Below are 16,115 nucleotides of genomic sequence, written 5' to 3' on the forward strand. Positions count from 1 at the left end.
CCCAGGTATTTCTACTTTAAAATTTCCCCTGCAGATTCTACTGGGCTTGCCAGGGTTGGGAACCACTAACTGAACGAATCCTATATTTGGGGCCACAAAGGGAGCACCCAACATTTTGTTATTCCTAGTTGTGCAGCAATGAGAATCCTTATGTCTGCACTAGCAAATGACCTCAGTTCTTTCAGAAAGCTGGTTCTCGGGGTGGCCTTGCACAGTGGTAAGCCTGGCTGGGCCATGCCGCCAAACCACTTTGAGTTTTCAATCCCCTTTCTCTTGATCAGGTCTCTTCTCCAACGTCAAGTCAAGACTGACTTGATCTGGGAAGGGTAAAGCAGTGGTGGGAGAAGCATGATTTTCATTTCTTTACTTTATGCCCTTCTGAATAGTTTGATTTTGTGATGACTGGCATGTATTTTTTAAATTACTTTTACACTAAGACTTGGGATTTACTTTATTTAATTTTAAATGTTTTATTTATTTTATTTTAATTTATTTATTTTTGGCTACGTTGGGTTTTCGTTGCTGCCCGTGGACTTTCCTCTAGTTGTGGTGAGCGGGAGGCTGCTCTCTGTTGCGGTGCATGGGCTTCTCATTGCGGTGGCTTCTCTTGTTGCAGAGCGTGGGCTCTAGGCACACAGGCTTCAGTAGTTGTGGCACACGGGCTCTAGAGCGCAGGCTCGGTAGTTGTGGCTCGCGGGCTGTAGAGCACAGGCTCAGCAGTTGTGGCGCACGGGCTTAGTTGCTCCGTGGCATGTGGGATCTTCCCGGACCAGGGCTCGAACCCGTGTCCCCTACATTGGCAGGCGGGTTCTTAACCACTGCGCCACCAGGGAAGCCCGGCATGTATTCTTTTTGCAATTAAAAAAAAAAAACAAATAGGATTTTCTGAAATGTCAAATGAGCTTCCAGCCTGGATGGATCTCTTTTGCTGAGCTCTGACCTTGCTCTCCAGCTGCTTCCTCGTGACCCTCAGTTGTCGAACAGACATCTCAAAATTGACACACATGTGAAAATTAACAGAGCCAAACTCATTCTCCCCTCTCAGACCTGCTTCGCCACAGCAAATGGTACCTCCGCTCACCTAGCTGCTTGGACAGAAGCAGGGAGCCCTCAGCACCCTCTCCCTCACCCCCAATATCCATCCTTCCCAAGCCCTGGGGATTCTGTCTACAGATCCCATATCACACTGGTCCAGTTCTCTCCATCCCCACCACCATCATCTTGGTCTAAGCTGTCTTCATCACTTGCTGGACTTCTGCATCTCACCCCCAAACAAGCCATTTTACCCGTGGTAACCAGAGTGGTCTTTGAAAACCTAAGTTATATCAAGACAACCTGACTCAGGATTTTCTGATAACTTCCTGTTGTACTTAGGATGAAATCCAAGTCTTGAAGGTGGCCTACCAGCCCCATGTGGTCTGGCCCTTGCCCACCTCTTCTTACTTTACTTCTCTCTCGGCTGCAACAGCCCTGGCCTCCAGTGACTCCTCCTGACAGGAGGTGAAGCTCCTTCCCACCTGAATGTCTTCATACATCTCTGGAACATTCTTCTCACCAAGCCTCACCTTCTCTTGGCTCTCAACTTGAGGGCCCTTCTCCAGGGGTTTCTCTGACCTGATCTAGGGTAGAGTCCCCCTCCACTTTCTTTCTAGCTGCTTGTGCTTCTTCATAACCCTCAGCCTCCATTGCAATGATATGTTTAGGTGTCTGATAATTGGCTATTGTTGGCTTCACTTACTGGAATGTAAGCTCCCTGAGAGAGTAGAGACATGGCTGTTTATTCACCGTGAATCCAGCAATAGCGCAGTACCTGACACATGTAAGTTCTAAGTACATGTTCATTAAAGACGTTGAAGGACAAGAGTATCATTCTTCCTGTTTTAAAGGGGAGACAATACGGGCCTGAAATGTAAAGGGACTTACCTGATGTCATACAGCAAGTCAGTGGAGCTCAGGGAACTCACCCTGTAGACCCTGGATGCAGTGCTCCCCTACCATTTTAGGCTGCCCATCATTTAAACTTACCATAACTCTGAGAGAAAAGGGATGGTCTCCTCATGTCACAGGTAACTGTGCAAATTCAGGCCCACTGAGGTCATGTGACTTACCGAAGGTCACCGGGTTAAGAGAGTGGACACTGTACTCACACCCAGTCTGTTCTCTCTCTGTTCTTTCTCCTACAACAAACTACAGTCCACACATTTTTACTGAGTACCTACTAAGTGCCTGGCACTGAGCTGGGAGCTGGGGAAGTGGAGTGAACCAGAAGACACATCCCTGCTCCCCTGGCACTCACATCACTGTGGAAGGAGGCAGGATAGCACCGCAGAGAAAAGTCCACTAATAATTATGAGTTGTGATATCAGGTTTAGAAACCCAGCCAAGTGCTTTAGGCATCATCCCTGCCACCACCTCTGTCTCTGGACATCTGGAAGTTCTTCTGCTCCCAGCCCTTCCCCAGGGCCTCCCTAGCTTGCCAAAGCTGGCCCCTTACCAGAAATAATAAAGGTCAGAGTGGAAATAAATGAAATAGCAACTAAAAACAATTTAGAAAAGATCAATGAACAGAGCTGGTTCTTTGAAAAGGTAAAAACAAAATCAACAAAACTTTAGCCAGACTAACCAAGAGAAAAGAGAGAGGACTCAAATAAATAAGATAAGAACTGAAAGAGGAGAAGGTACAGCTGATAACTTAGAAATACAAAGAATCATAAGAGACTACCATGAACAATTGTACACCAATAAATTGGACAAACTAGAAGAAACGGATATTTTCCTAGAAACATACAATCTTTCAAGACTGAAACATGAAGAAAGAGAAAATCTGAATAGACTGATTACTAGTAAGGGGATTGAAACAGTAATCAAAACTCTCCCAACAGCAACAACAACAAAACCCCGGACCATATGGCTTCACTGGTGAATTCTACCAAACACTCAAAGAAAAATTAATACCAATCCTTTTCAAACTCTTCCAAAGTAGAAGAGGGGGGAATTCTTCCAAACACATTTTATGAGGTCAGCATTATCCTGATACCCAAAGCAGACAAAGATACTACAAAAAAAGAAAACTACAGGCCAATATCCTTGTTGAACATAGATGCAAAAATCCCCAACAAAATATTAGCAAACTGAATTCAACAATACATTAAAAGGATCATACACTATGATCAAGTGGGATTTATTCTAGGGGTGCAATGATGGTTCAGTATCCACAAATCAATTAATTTGATACATCACATTCACAAAATGAAGGAAAAAATTATGATCATCTCAATAGATACAGAAAGAGCATTTGACAATATTCAACATCCATTTATGATAAAACTCTCAACGAAGTGACTATGGAGGAATGTACCTCACCATAATAAAAGGCACATGTAACAAACCCATAGCTAACATCATACTCAGTGGTGAAAAGCTGAGACTTTCCCTCTAAGATCAGGAACAAGACAAGGATATTCACTCTTGCCATTTGTATTCAACATAGTATTGGAAGTCCTAGCCACAGCAATTAGGCAAGAAAAAGAAATAAAAGGCATCCAAATTGGAAAGGAAGAAGTAAAACTCACAATTTGCAGATGACAGGACTCTATGTACAGAAAACCCTAATGACCACCAAAAAATATTTAGAGCTAGTAAATGAATTCAGTAAAGTTGCAGAATAAAAAATCAATATACAGAAATACATGACATTTCTATACACTAATAATGAAATATTAGAAATTAAGAAAACAATCCCATTTACAGTTCATGAAAAAGAATAAAATGCCTGGGAATAGATTTAACCAAGGAGGTAAAAGACCTGTAAACTGAAAACTGCTAGATACTGATGAAATAATTTGAAGAAGACACACACAAAAAATGGAGAGATAGTCCATGCTCATGCATTGGAAAAATTAATATTGTTTAAAATGTCCATACTACACAAAGCAATTCACAGATTCAATGCAATCTGTATCAAAATTCCAATGGCACATTTCATGAACTAGACAAATAATTCTAAAATTTGTAGGAACCACAAAAGACCCTGAATAGCAAAAACAATCTTGAGAAAGAAGAGCAAAGCTGGAGGTACCACAATCTCTGATTTCAAACTATACTACAAAGCTATAGTAATCAAAACAGTATGGTACTGACACAGAAACAGACACACAGATGAACGAAACAGAATGGAGAGTCCAGAAATAAACTCAAACATATATGGACAACTAATTTACAACAAAAGAGCAAAGAATATACAATAGAGAAAGGATAGTCTCTTCAATAAATGGTGTTGGTAAAACTAAACAGCCACATGCAAAAGAATGAAACGGGACCGTTATTTTATACCATACACAAAAACTAACTCAAAATGGATTAAAGACCTGAAACCATAAAATTCCTAGAATAAAACATAGGCAGTAACCTCAATGACATTGGTCTTAGTGATATTTTAGTGGATCTGACTCCAAAAGCAAGGGAAACAAAAGAAAAAGTAAGCAAATGGGACTACATCAAACTAAAAATTTTGCACAGCAAAGGAAGCCATAATCAAATCAAAAAGGCAACCTACTGAATGGGAGAAGATATTTGCAAATTATATATCCAATAAGGGATTAACACCCAAAATATATAAAGAACTCACAGACTCAACAATAGAAGAACAAACAACCCTGTTAAGAAATGAGGATCTGAAATAGACAGTTTTTTCCAAAAAAGACAGAGAGATGGCCAACAGGCACATGAAAAGTTGTTCAACATCACTAACTACTAGGGAAAATCAAATCAAAACCACAATGAGATATCACCTCACACCTAATAGAATAGCTATTATTGAAATGACAAGAAATAACAAATGTTGGAGAGGCTAGAAACCCTTGCACGCTGTTGGCAAGACTGTAAATTGGTGCAGCCACTATGGGAAAAGGTATGGAGATTCCTCAAAAAAAGAATAGATCTACCATATGACCCAGCTATTCCACTTCTGGGTATTTATCCCAAGAACAGGAAAACACTAATTCAAAAAGACATATGCACCCCTATGTTCATTGCAGCATTATTTACAATAACCAAGGTATGGAAACAACTTAAGTGTCCATAGATGGATGAATAGGTAAAGAAGATGTGGTATATATAAAATGAAATACTACTCAGCCATAAAAAAGAGTGAAATTCTGCCATTTGCAGCAACATGGATGGAACCTGAAGGTATTACGTCAAGTGAAATAAGTCAGATGGGGAAAGACAAATACCATATGATCTCACTCATGTATGGAATCCAGGCAACAACAGCAACAACAAACAAACAAAAACAAACTCACAGATACAGAGATCAGAGAAGTAGTTAGCAAAGAAGGGTATTGGGAGGTGGACGAAATGAGTGAAGGGGAATCAGCTGTATGGTGACGGATGGTGACTAGACTTGTGGTGGTGATCACTTTGTAGTGTATACAGATGTCAAATGATAATATTGTACACCTGAAACTTATATTAAAAAAAAAAAGCTGGTCTCTTACCCAGGTCTGTCCCCACCATCACATTTCCACATCGGACTACCACCAGGGGGCAGTTGTGCTCCATCTCAGATGGTTCCTCCACCAGCGCGGCTTGGGATGGGGAGAGAAGGGGAGAGAAGCAGATATCTAGGGGACAGAAGGGAGCTAAAAGGCTGCTAGACTCCCCAGCTATCGGGTGTCTTAGGGAATCGGCTCTGGCCAGATCTAGAGAAAAGTTTCTCAATTGTTTTTCCTCCCTTGTCTCCCTCCTACTTTTATGTCTCCTCATTCATTCATTTAATAAACTTTTAAAATAGTTTTATTGAGATAATTTCTATCCCATAAAAGTTCACCCCCTTAAAGTGGACAAGACAATGATTTCTAGTATATTTACAGAGTTGTGCAACTGTTACCATAATCCAATTTCAGGACATTTTCATCCCCCAAAGAAGCCTTGTACCCATCAGCAATCACTTCCCAGCTTTCCATTCCCTGTTCCTCTCCCTCCCTGCCCTAGGCAACCACTAATCTACTTTCTGTCTCTATAGATTTACCTATTCTGGATGTCTCCTATAAATGGAATCATAGAATATGCAGCCTTTTGCGACTGGCTTCTTTCACTTAGTGTAATGTCGTCAATGTTCAACCATGTTGTAGCGTGTATCAGTACTTACTTCCTTTTTATGGCTGAAAAATATTCCATTGCATGGATAGACCACACTTGATCCATTAATCAGTTGATGGACATTTGGGTTTTTTTCTACTTTTGGGCTATCATGAATAACACTGCTATGAACATTAGCTTTCCAGTTTTTTTAATTGAGGTATAATTCACATACCATAAACTTCATCCTTTTAAAGACTACAATTCAGTGGTTCTTAGTATATTCACAAAGTTGTGCAACCGTCACCACTACCTAATTCCAGAACATTTCATCATCCTACAAAAGACCCCATACTCATTAGCAGTCATTCCCTATTTCCCCTTCCCTCTAGACCCTGGAAACCACGAATCTACTTTCTGTCTCTGTGTATTTGTCTATTCTGGACGTTTCATGTAAATGAAATCATACAATATGTGGCCTTTTGTGTCTGCCTTTTTTACTTAGTTTTTTTTTTTTTTTTTTTTTGCGGTACGCAGGTCTCTCACTGTTGTGGCCTCTCCCGTTGCGGAGCACAGGCTCCGGATGCACAGGCTCAGTGGCCATGGCTCACGGGCTCAGCCACTCCGCGGCATGTGGGACCTTCCCGGACCGAAGCACGAACCCGTGTCCCCTGCATTGGCAAGTGGACTCTCAACCACTGCGCCACCAGGGAAGCCCAGTGTATGTTTTTGAGGTTTGTCCATGTTGTAACGTGTATCATTACTTTATTCTTTTTGTTGCTGAATAATATTGCATTGTAATGATATACTACATTTTATTTATGTATTTGTCAGCTGGTAGACATTTGGGTTGTTTCCAATTTTTGGCAATTATGAATAGTGCTGCTATGAGCATTCATGAACAAGGTTTTGTGTAGGCATGTGTTTTCATTCGCTTGTGTATATACCTCGGATTGGAATTGCAGCGTCATATGGCACACAAAACAGCCGCACCATTTTCCATTCCTACCAGCAATGTACGGAAATTCTAATTTCTCCGCATCCTCGCCCTTTTGATTCTAGCCATTCTCGTGGGTATGAAATGTTATCTCATTTACTCGATACGCTTTTACGGAGCACCGAACTATGTGTCAAGCCTGTTCTAGGTGCTAGAGATGAGCAGTGAACAGGACAGAGGTGGCCCTGCCCTCATGGGGGCCCAAGACCTACTATCGATTTAGATATTCAAGGAGTAATGAATACATTAACCAGACAAGTTCAGGAAGTGCAACGATGACTTGAAGCAGAGTATGGGTGGCAGGGCAAGGGCAGTGGTGGCGGAGCTGCCTCATCCAGGGGATCAGGGGAAACGGTGCCGCTGGGAAGGTGACATTTGTGATGAGACGTAACAGGTAAGAAGGGGCCATCCTGCTCAGCGCTGGAGGACAAGGTCCCGAGTACAGGGAACAGCAGGGGCAAAGGCCCTGAAACCTGATGAGTGTGGTGTCTTCTAGGGACAGCAGGAGAACAGTGTGGTGGGAGCTAAGTGAGCAAAGGAGAGGAGAGGAGGTGACAGGGGCTGTGCAGGAAGATCGCTCATGCCTTTGGAGGCTGCCATGAAGAGCCTGAATTTAATTCTGAGCTTGGTGAGAAGCCACTAAAGTTTTGAGAGCAGAGTATCTACATTCTCAGCATCTCCCTCTTTCTGCGTGTGGGGAAGTGGCTCTCGGGAGACAAGGGCAGAGCAGGGAGACTGATGAGGGCACCATTTGCACAGTGCAGGAGAAGGATGGCGGAGGCTGGGAGGGTTAGGCCTGGTCTGGATATGCTTTGGAGGTAGAACTGAACAATTTACTGGAGGATTGCATGTGAAGGATGAAGAGAGGAGAAGCGTGTTCTTTCTGGCCCCTCGCATTTGGCAAACGTGCAGTGAGGCCTCAGTGTACTGATTCGATCCAGTGGACCCACCGGGACCAGAAGAGGTACATCTTCTGCCTTCAGCCCGGAGAGCCAGGACTCTCCCCCACCAGAAAATTGCAGGCTGGCGGCCAGTCTTCATCAAGCTTCTGTGGCATCCTGGGTCCTACCCTTGGCACTGTGAGGGCTCAAAAGAAGACCCTTATTTTTGCCCTTAGGAGTTCAAGCCTCATGCCAATCCTACGCTAACTGCTTCTGGTCATCCAGAACACGCTGCCCAATTCATCTCCCTGGCGCCGTGCTCCCACCAGCTCATCCCCGACTCGGAGCCCTTCAGTAGGTCGCCGTGCCCCTAGCTGTGTTTCCCAACTTGAGTAATGTATAGGCAGGCTCTCCAAAAAGAAGCTGATCCTCCCATGCCAGATACTGTTGATTTAAAATGCTTTTTTTACACTGTTCCTTAAGATATAAAGCTAGGTCCAAACTCCAAGGGCTCCTATACAACCATAAAACCGAGTTATAAATTCAATACAAACACACTACAAACCTGGTAACACTCAGACGAATGTTGTTCATTTAATGGGCTGGATGATGTGGTTTTGCAGAATCAAAATCACCCCCTTGCAATTTTGAGCATTTTATTGGCTGTGCCAGTGTGGTGTTCTGTTTTGTCTTTGTTTGTTCGTTTGTTTTTACTTTGGAGCTCCTACACAACTGTGTGGGCTGAATTGATTTGCTCACTTCTTTTCTCATGTGGGTGAGGGGAACCCTCTCAAAGGGTGAGCACATAGCCCATCTTTTGGCTCCCTTGCTGTGGCCATGTCCATTCCTCTGTGTTTTAAGCCCGGGACTGTTACAAGGACCTTCATGGGCCCCCAGAATTCTTACCTTTGGAGGCTCCACCTCACCCCCTGTCAAACATATGAACATGTACCCACACTTCACATCAACTATACTTTTTCTTTTGGCTATTAAAAGGGATTTATTTTTATAATTCTGCAGTTGAAATTATTTCAAGGAACAATGTTTGCGGGTGTGTCTGTTATTTTAGTTGTTGTTGTTTGTTACTTCAGAGTCATTAACATTCTTTTCTCAGATGTGAAACACTGTCTGGGCCCTTGGAATTCTCCCAGGCCCAAGGGCTGAGCTCACAGTGCTGGAAGATAAACCAGCCAAGCCGAGGCCTGCTTCTTTCTCTCCTCATCAGCCCAAGACTATTAAAGTGGGGCAGTTGGCACCAGCCTGATCCCAAGCACAGACCAATACGGGCATGAAAATGGGGTTGGCTGCTCTGGGTTACGAGACCTGGGTCATTCAGAGGAGTCAGAATTATGCTTGTACTCGTTGTTTTTAGATTATCAGTGAAATGAAAGCCCTAAATTATGAAAACCCTAGTGAAGCCAGATTACTGGGAACATGCGTGAGGTTCCCCAGAGGTCAGAGACCCCAGTTTGAGGCCCCTGGGCCTTCAAGGTCAAGTCGCAGCACCTTGGCCTGGGACCAAGTGCTGCACATTGTACGGCTGGTTCTCCTTTCCAGAGGTTTTGTCCTCATCACTCCCCTACCCGATACCAGATACAGGAGCTTCTCCACAGCCAGCCTTTGATCCTACTGTTGTCTCTGCTCAAAATGACCCCCTTACAGTTTTCAGACTATTTTATTTTTTTAAGGTTTTAAAACATTGTGCGGGTTATACATGTTAACTCTAGGAAAATCAGAAAATACAGGTATAGGAAAATAAAAAAATAAAAATGATCAGTGATCTCATCTCAGAGAAATAATCATGATGAACTGATTATCTGCTATATATACTCTTTAACTTCAGTTTTCCACATGCATATATTTATATTAACAAAATATAATGAGTGTGATTTTTCAAATGAAGTATCATAAGTAAATAAAAACAGAGAGAGTACTATAACATGTACTCCTCACAATAGAGTTTTGATAAAACTTAACACTTTTAGCATATTTGCTTCAGCGCCTTAAAAAAAAAAAAAAAAAAAACCTGACAGATGTGGCTGAAGCCCCCTCTACCCCTGACCTAGTGCTCTTTGGCAATCCCTCCCCTGCATCCCCCTACCAGAGTCAATCTCTCTTACAAATTTGGGGTTTAGCTTTCCCATCCACGCTCTAGATATTGTTAAACTTCAAATGAATTGCACTGTTGTGCATATATCCTTCTGAAATCTGCCTTTGGGTCTGACACTATGTTCTATAGGTGCGTTCGTGTTGACTCATGTCACCTAGTTTGTTCATTCACACTGCCATTCACAATTCCGTGGAATGAATGGACCACAGTTTCTTTACCAATTCCACTGATAATTGATTGTGCAGACTGTGCTACAGAACACCTTGGTACGTACAGTCTTCTTGTGTTGGGAACATGAATTTCTCTGGGATCAATACCCAAGACAGAATTGCTGAGTTGTAGGGCACATGCAATATCATAACCTTCCTTTTTCTTACTTCACTCACAATTCATGAACAGTTTTCCATTTCAATACCTATCCCACATCAATATATTTTGTTTGTTTGTTTGTTTTGTTTTTTATAAATTTATTTATTTATTTTTGGCTGCTTTGGGTCTGCCTTGCTGTGCGCGAGCTTTCTCTAGTTGCAGTGAGCAGGGGCTACTCTTCATTGCGGTGCGTGGGCTTCTCATTGTGGTGGCTTCTCTTGTTGTGGAGCACGGGCTCTAGGCTCGCAGGCTTCAGTAGTTGTGGCATGTGGGCTCAGTAGTTGTGGCTCGCAGGCTCTAGAGCACAGGCTCAGTAGTTGTGGCACACGGGCTTAGTTGCTCCACAGCATGTGGAATCTTCCCAGACCAGGGCTCGAACCTGTGTTCCCTGCACTGGCAGGAGGATTCTTAACCACTGAGCCACCAGGGAAGTCCTAATATATTTTTAACAGCTATAGAAGTTCTGCCCAAAATTTCTCAACATAATCAAGATAGGCATAATTAGTTTCTATTAAAATCTACTCTGTGAGGGAGTATCTTTGCAGCTATATTTTTATAGCATATCTTTATTTCTGTAGGAGGAACGCATAAAGGTAGAACTTCTGGGTCAAAAGGGATATGTATTTTCAAGACCAACTTCCCTGAGACTTCTTGAACCAACTGCTCCTTCCACCAGCTCCCACCTCCTACAAGGGTACGAGGGCCTGTTTCCCCTAAATCTGGCCCAGTCGCACCCTTAAAGCTTTTGCCTCTGGAAATACTGTCCTTACACCTTCACCTCTCCTGCCGCTTCTCCTCTTCCCTCGGCCAAAATCTGGCTTGCGGACTTTCAAAGCCCTTAATAACTCTTGTTTAACATTCATCACTTTCTCATTTCCTCCACAGCTATTTTGGTGTGTGATCTATCTTTGCTCCAGATATAAATATTTTAGTATCAGGAATTCTATTTTCTTCAATGTTATTCTTTCATAATTTATACACTTCCAAGTAACATATACAACATCTATAGTAAACTACACATGCAGACTGTTAAAAAATACATGGACTTCTGGAAAATATTTGATTAAAATGTTTTAAGTCAGTGAAGTTACTGCATTTCCATTCCATTCCACCCAACCAACATTTGTTGAGAAAGCTCTCCAGGATAGGAGCTGTGCCAGGCCCCAGGGAACCAGAGGCAAATAGGCCCTGGTCCCTGTCCTCCAGGAGTTCACAGTCAATTAAATGTTGCCCTGAGCATCCTCTCATGCAAGGCAAAAAGGGAAACATGATGTATTATCTCCAACTCATGATTAAAGAACGAAGGCTATTTCAGCTGTGAAAGACCCTTTACCCTGGTGTTAAAGTACAAGAAGGATTTTTCACGTAAGTGCTGCTATAAGAACCTATGTTTTGAACAATCTCTTTAGTAGTCTTTTAGAGACAATGCAGAGATGCTCCGCTCCATGTGGATTTAATTCCTCCATCATACGTCAGAGAGGCAAGGACATACTATCAAGACATCATTCAGGCGCTTTCCTGGTGGCGCACTGGTTAAGAATCTGCCTGCCGATGCAGGGGACACGGGTTCGAGCCCTGGTCCAGGAAGATCCCACATGCTGCGGAGCAACTAAGCCCGTGCGCCACAACTACTGAGCCTGCACTCTAGAGCCTGCGTGCAACAACCACTGAAGCCCACGCGCCTAGAGCCTGTGCTCCACAACAAGAGAAGCCACCGCAATGAGAAGCCCGCGCACTGCAACGAAGAGTAGCCCCGGCTCCCCGCAACTAGAGAATGCCCGCGTGCAGCAACGAAGATCCAACACAGCCAAAAATAAATAAATATTTAAAAAAAAAGAAAGACATCATTTGGTAAAGGTCCTTCTGGGGGTTGGGGCTGGGGTTCCACCAATGTAGCCTGGGTATAAAGTGGCTTAATGTCTGCTGGCTTAATGTCACCCGCAGAGGAGGACAGCCACTGGGTGATTAGCACAGTGTTAGACGCCTAGTAGGGGTCTAACCACACGCCAGTTCAGCCAGCATTTGTTTACTCACTTATTTAACTGACTGCTTACTCTGTGCCAGGCATTCAGGCTAAATCCTGGGGACATTTTGGTAGATAAAAGACATGTTGCCACCTCATACACTGCTGGTGGGAATGTAAAATGATATGGCCACTTTGGAAAAGAGTTTGACAGTCTCTGAGGAAGTTGAACATACACTGACCATAAAACCCAGCAATTCCATTCATAGGTATCCAGGTATTTACTCCAGCAAAATGAAAATGTGTGTCCACACGAAGACTTGTAGGCAAATGTTCATATCAGCATTATTCTATAGAGAAAGCCGGAAGCAATCCAAAATTGAAAAGGCGAATGGATAAACAAAATGTAGCACAACCATGTTAGGGACTACGACTCAGCAATAAAAAGAAACAAACTTCCAATACTCGCAATACGGAAGAAGCTCAGACTTCATGGTCAGTGAAAGAAGCCAGACACAGAAGGTCTCATATTATACTCATTCCATTTATGTGACATTCCCAGAAAAGGCAAAACTGGAGAGACAGAAAGCAGATGGGTGATTGCCTGGCGATGAGGGTAAAAGCAGGGATTAACTGCAAACAGGTCTGAGGGATCTTCTGGGGGTGATGAAAGTTCTAAAACTGGATTGTGGTGATGGTCATGCAATTCTGTGAATTTACTAAGAATCATGGAATTATACACTTAGAATGGGAGAGTTTTCTGGCATGTCTTGTAAAGAGACATGACAAAACAAAAAAGACACAGGCCCTACATCTATGGGTTTTATCATCTAATTAGGGAGAGAGTAACCAAGCACCTAAGTATAGAATAATAAAGTCTGTCAAAGAGAAGGAAGGAAATACAGTGGGTGCAGTGACAGAGAATAAAAAGGGGAAGCTCCTTGGAGAGGCGGCCAGGGAAGGCCTATCTGAAGGGGTGTCATTTGGATAGAGACCTACAAGGAGGACAGATGGGAAGGGCACTCCAGGAGAGGGAACGGCATGGTCAAAGTCAGGGTTGGAAGCCCATGAGCTATACTTTTATGCATATTTTGTAGTGCTTCAAAGAGGTGCCCCGACCTACTAACCACATGGCGCATGAGCGATGGGGCAGGTGTTTAAAAGAAGGTCTGCCTGTGCCTTAAGTTGGCATCAGTTTTCCTGCCTGTTTGTTCCTGCAGCCATTGCGACTGCCCCAGTTACACAGAAGCTGCCCAGCATGTCCACACTGGCCTGCCACTGCCCAGGGCTTGGGACACAGTGGGTAGTAGAGGTGCCTGGCCACATGCTAGGCAAGGAGACGGCCAAGGTATGTGTGACCTGATGCTACCCCAGCACCTGCTTCCCAAACTGTAAGTCACGGGACAGGGATGACTGCAGGGTCCCCCTTGACAGACTCCGCCCGGGCTCAGGCAGTCCAGAGGGCCAGGGGAGCTATAGGCCTCAAGTGGACCTGCCTGCCTGCACCTCCTCTCCATATCTAGACCTAATGCCCCTGAGGGCCGACCTGGATTCAAACTGCCACAGCGGCACTTCTGAGCTGTGTGACCTTGGACTTCACTGAGCCTTGCTCTCCTCCTTTGCAGGATGAGGACGTTGGGGTATGGGAAAGAACAGATCCAGGATTAGAACCCACACCCGCTTGGTTCTGAAGCCCTGGTTTCTCCGCCATGCCAGATAGAATGGCTTCTTGCAATGGGCCTCACTGAGGGGCTATCTGGATGTTCTCAGCCCTGACCGTGCAATCAGATCACTGGGGAGTTTGATGGACTTTGGGATCCACCCTCAGGGATCAGGTTTAATTGACCTGAGGTGGGGCCCAGGCGCCAGTACATTTTAAAAGCTCTCCAAATAATTCAAATAAATAGGCTGCCAGGGTTGAGAATCACTGATCCAACCCCTTCATTTTCTTTCCTTGTTTAAACCCCTTCATTTTAGAGATGGGGTGACTGATGCCCAGAGATTCTGAGTGGCTGGCCCCATCCCCAAGGTCCTCCAGCCATTTGAAGCTGAGCTGGAGTCTTTTGAATTATCCCCTATGTGTGAAAGAACTATAGTGAGGACATACAAAGCCTCAGTCCAGAGCGGGACCTTTGTAATCAGATAGAGGTGGGTTCATTTCCAAGTTGTCACTTACCTACACACTGTGTGACCTGGGGCAAGTCACTTCACCTCTCTGACCCTCAGGAACTTCACCTGTGAAAATAGGGGTTATGTGAAGTCTAAAGCAGATAGTGTATGCAGAGAGGAGGTGCTCGTTAATCAGGCGGCATCCCCTAGAAGAGACCGTCAGTACAGTTCGATAGACATTTATTGAGCACCAGCTATAGGCTGGTGCCTGTTTCTGGGGCCACAGAGCTGGGATCAGACAGGGGAGACCGACAGAGGGAACACAGGAAACAGACTGGGCTAGACAGAGTGGAGGGGCGATGTTAGCAGTAACAAAGGCTGTGGGAGCACAGGCGTGGGAGCCCTAATCACACTTGAGATGGGGCAGGGGTGTAGGGTATGGGGATGGTTCCATCAAAGGCCTCTTTCCTAGTACCCTGGGTTTGGGGAAGTGAATGTTCGTTGAAATAACTACTTTATGTTAAGTCTTTTGCTTTTGTCTACTCAGGATAGGTAACATTACTTACATTTTAGAGATGAGGTTCAGAGAAGTACGGAACCTTGGCCAAGGTCCCTCAGCTGAGGTCAGAATCCACTCAAGGAGTCTGACTCCAGAGTGGAAGCTCATCCCATGGTCCCCAGCCCTAGTCACATGGCGTTTTTGGGGGGGTCTTAGTCCACCATCCTTGGTTCTGACTGGCTGGGCAGCCCCTGGGGAGTTGTCCCCTGAGTCAGTGGGGCTGAGCAGCTGGTCTGCTTCAAGGGCACCTGGCTCGATGCTTTTCTCCTACCTGCACCTGCTCCCCCAGACCAAAGTCAAAAACACCCAGGAGTGGGAAACAGCAGCTCCCTGGGAAACCTCCTGAGAACACAAATATTCAGCCCTTAGGATAAAAGACACCTCCCTGAGTGGCAAGCCCTGGCCTGGCTCTACCACTCCCAGCCCCAGCTCACCACTGTCCTCACTTCTCTAAGCACTCCAGCCACTGGAGCCTTCTTCCTGTCCTCCAGCACCCTTCCCACTTCCGGGTCTTTGCACAGGTTGCTCCCACTGCCTGAGCCCTCTTCCCTTCTCTCTGGGTGTGTGACTCCATCCTTCACACTCAGCTACTCCCTCTCTAGTGCCCCTGACCTCCCCACCACGTGGAATATCTCCAGCACCAAGCACCTATTCCCCATGTGACCAAAGATATTTGCTAAGGGACTTCCCTGGTGGCGCAGTGGTTAAGAATCTGCCTGCCAGTGCAGGGGACATGGGTTCGAGCCCTGGCCTGGGAAGATCCCACATGCCGCAGAGCAAGTAAGCCTGTGCGCCACAACTACTGAGCCTGTGCTCCAGAGCCCGTGAGCCACAGCTACTGAGCCCGCGTGCCACAATTACTGAAGTCCGTGCACCTAGAGCCCATGCTCCGCAACAAGAGAAGCCACGACAATGAGAAGCCCACACACCCCAACGAAGAGTAGTCCCCGCTTGCCATAACTAGAGAAAGCCCGTGTGCAGCAACAAAGACCCAACAGAGCCAAAAATAAATAAATTAATTAAAAAAAAAAAGATATTTGCTAAGA

The sequence above is a fragment of the Grampus griseus genome, assembly GCF_964374135.1.
Source record: "Grampus griseus genome assembly, chromosome: 1".
NCBI lineage: Eukaryota > Metazoa > Chordata > Mammalia > Artiodactyla > Delphinidae > Grampus > Grampus griseus.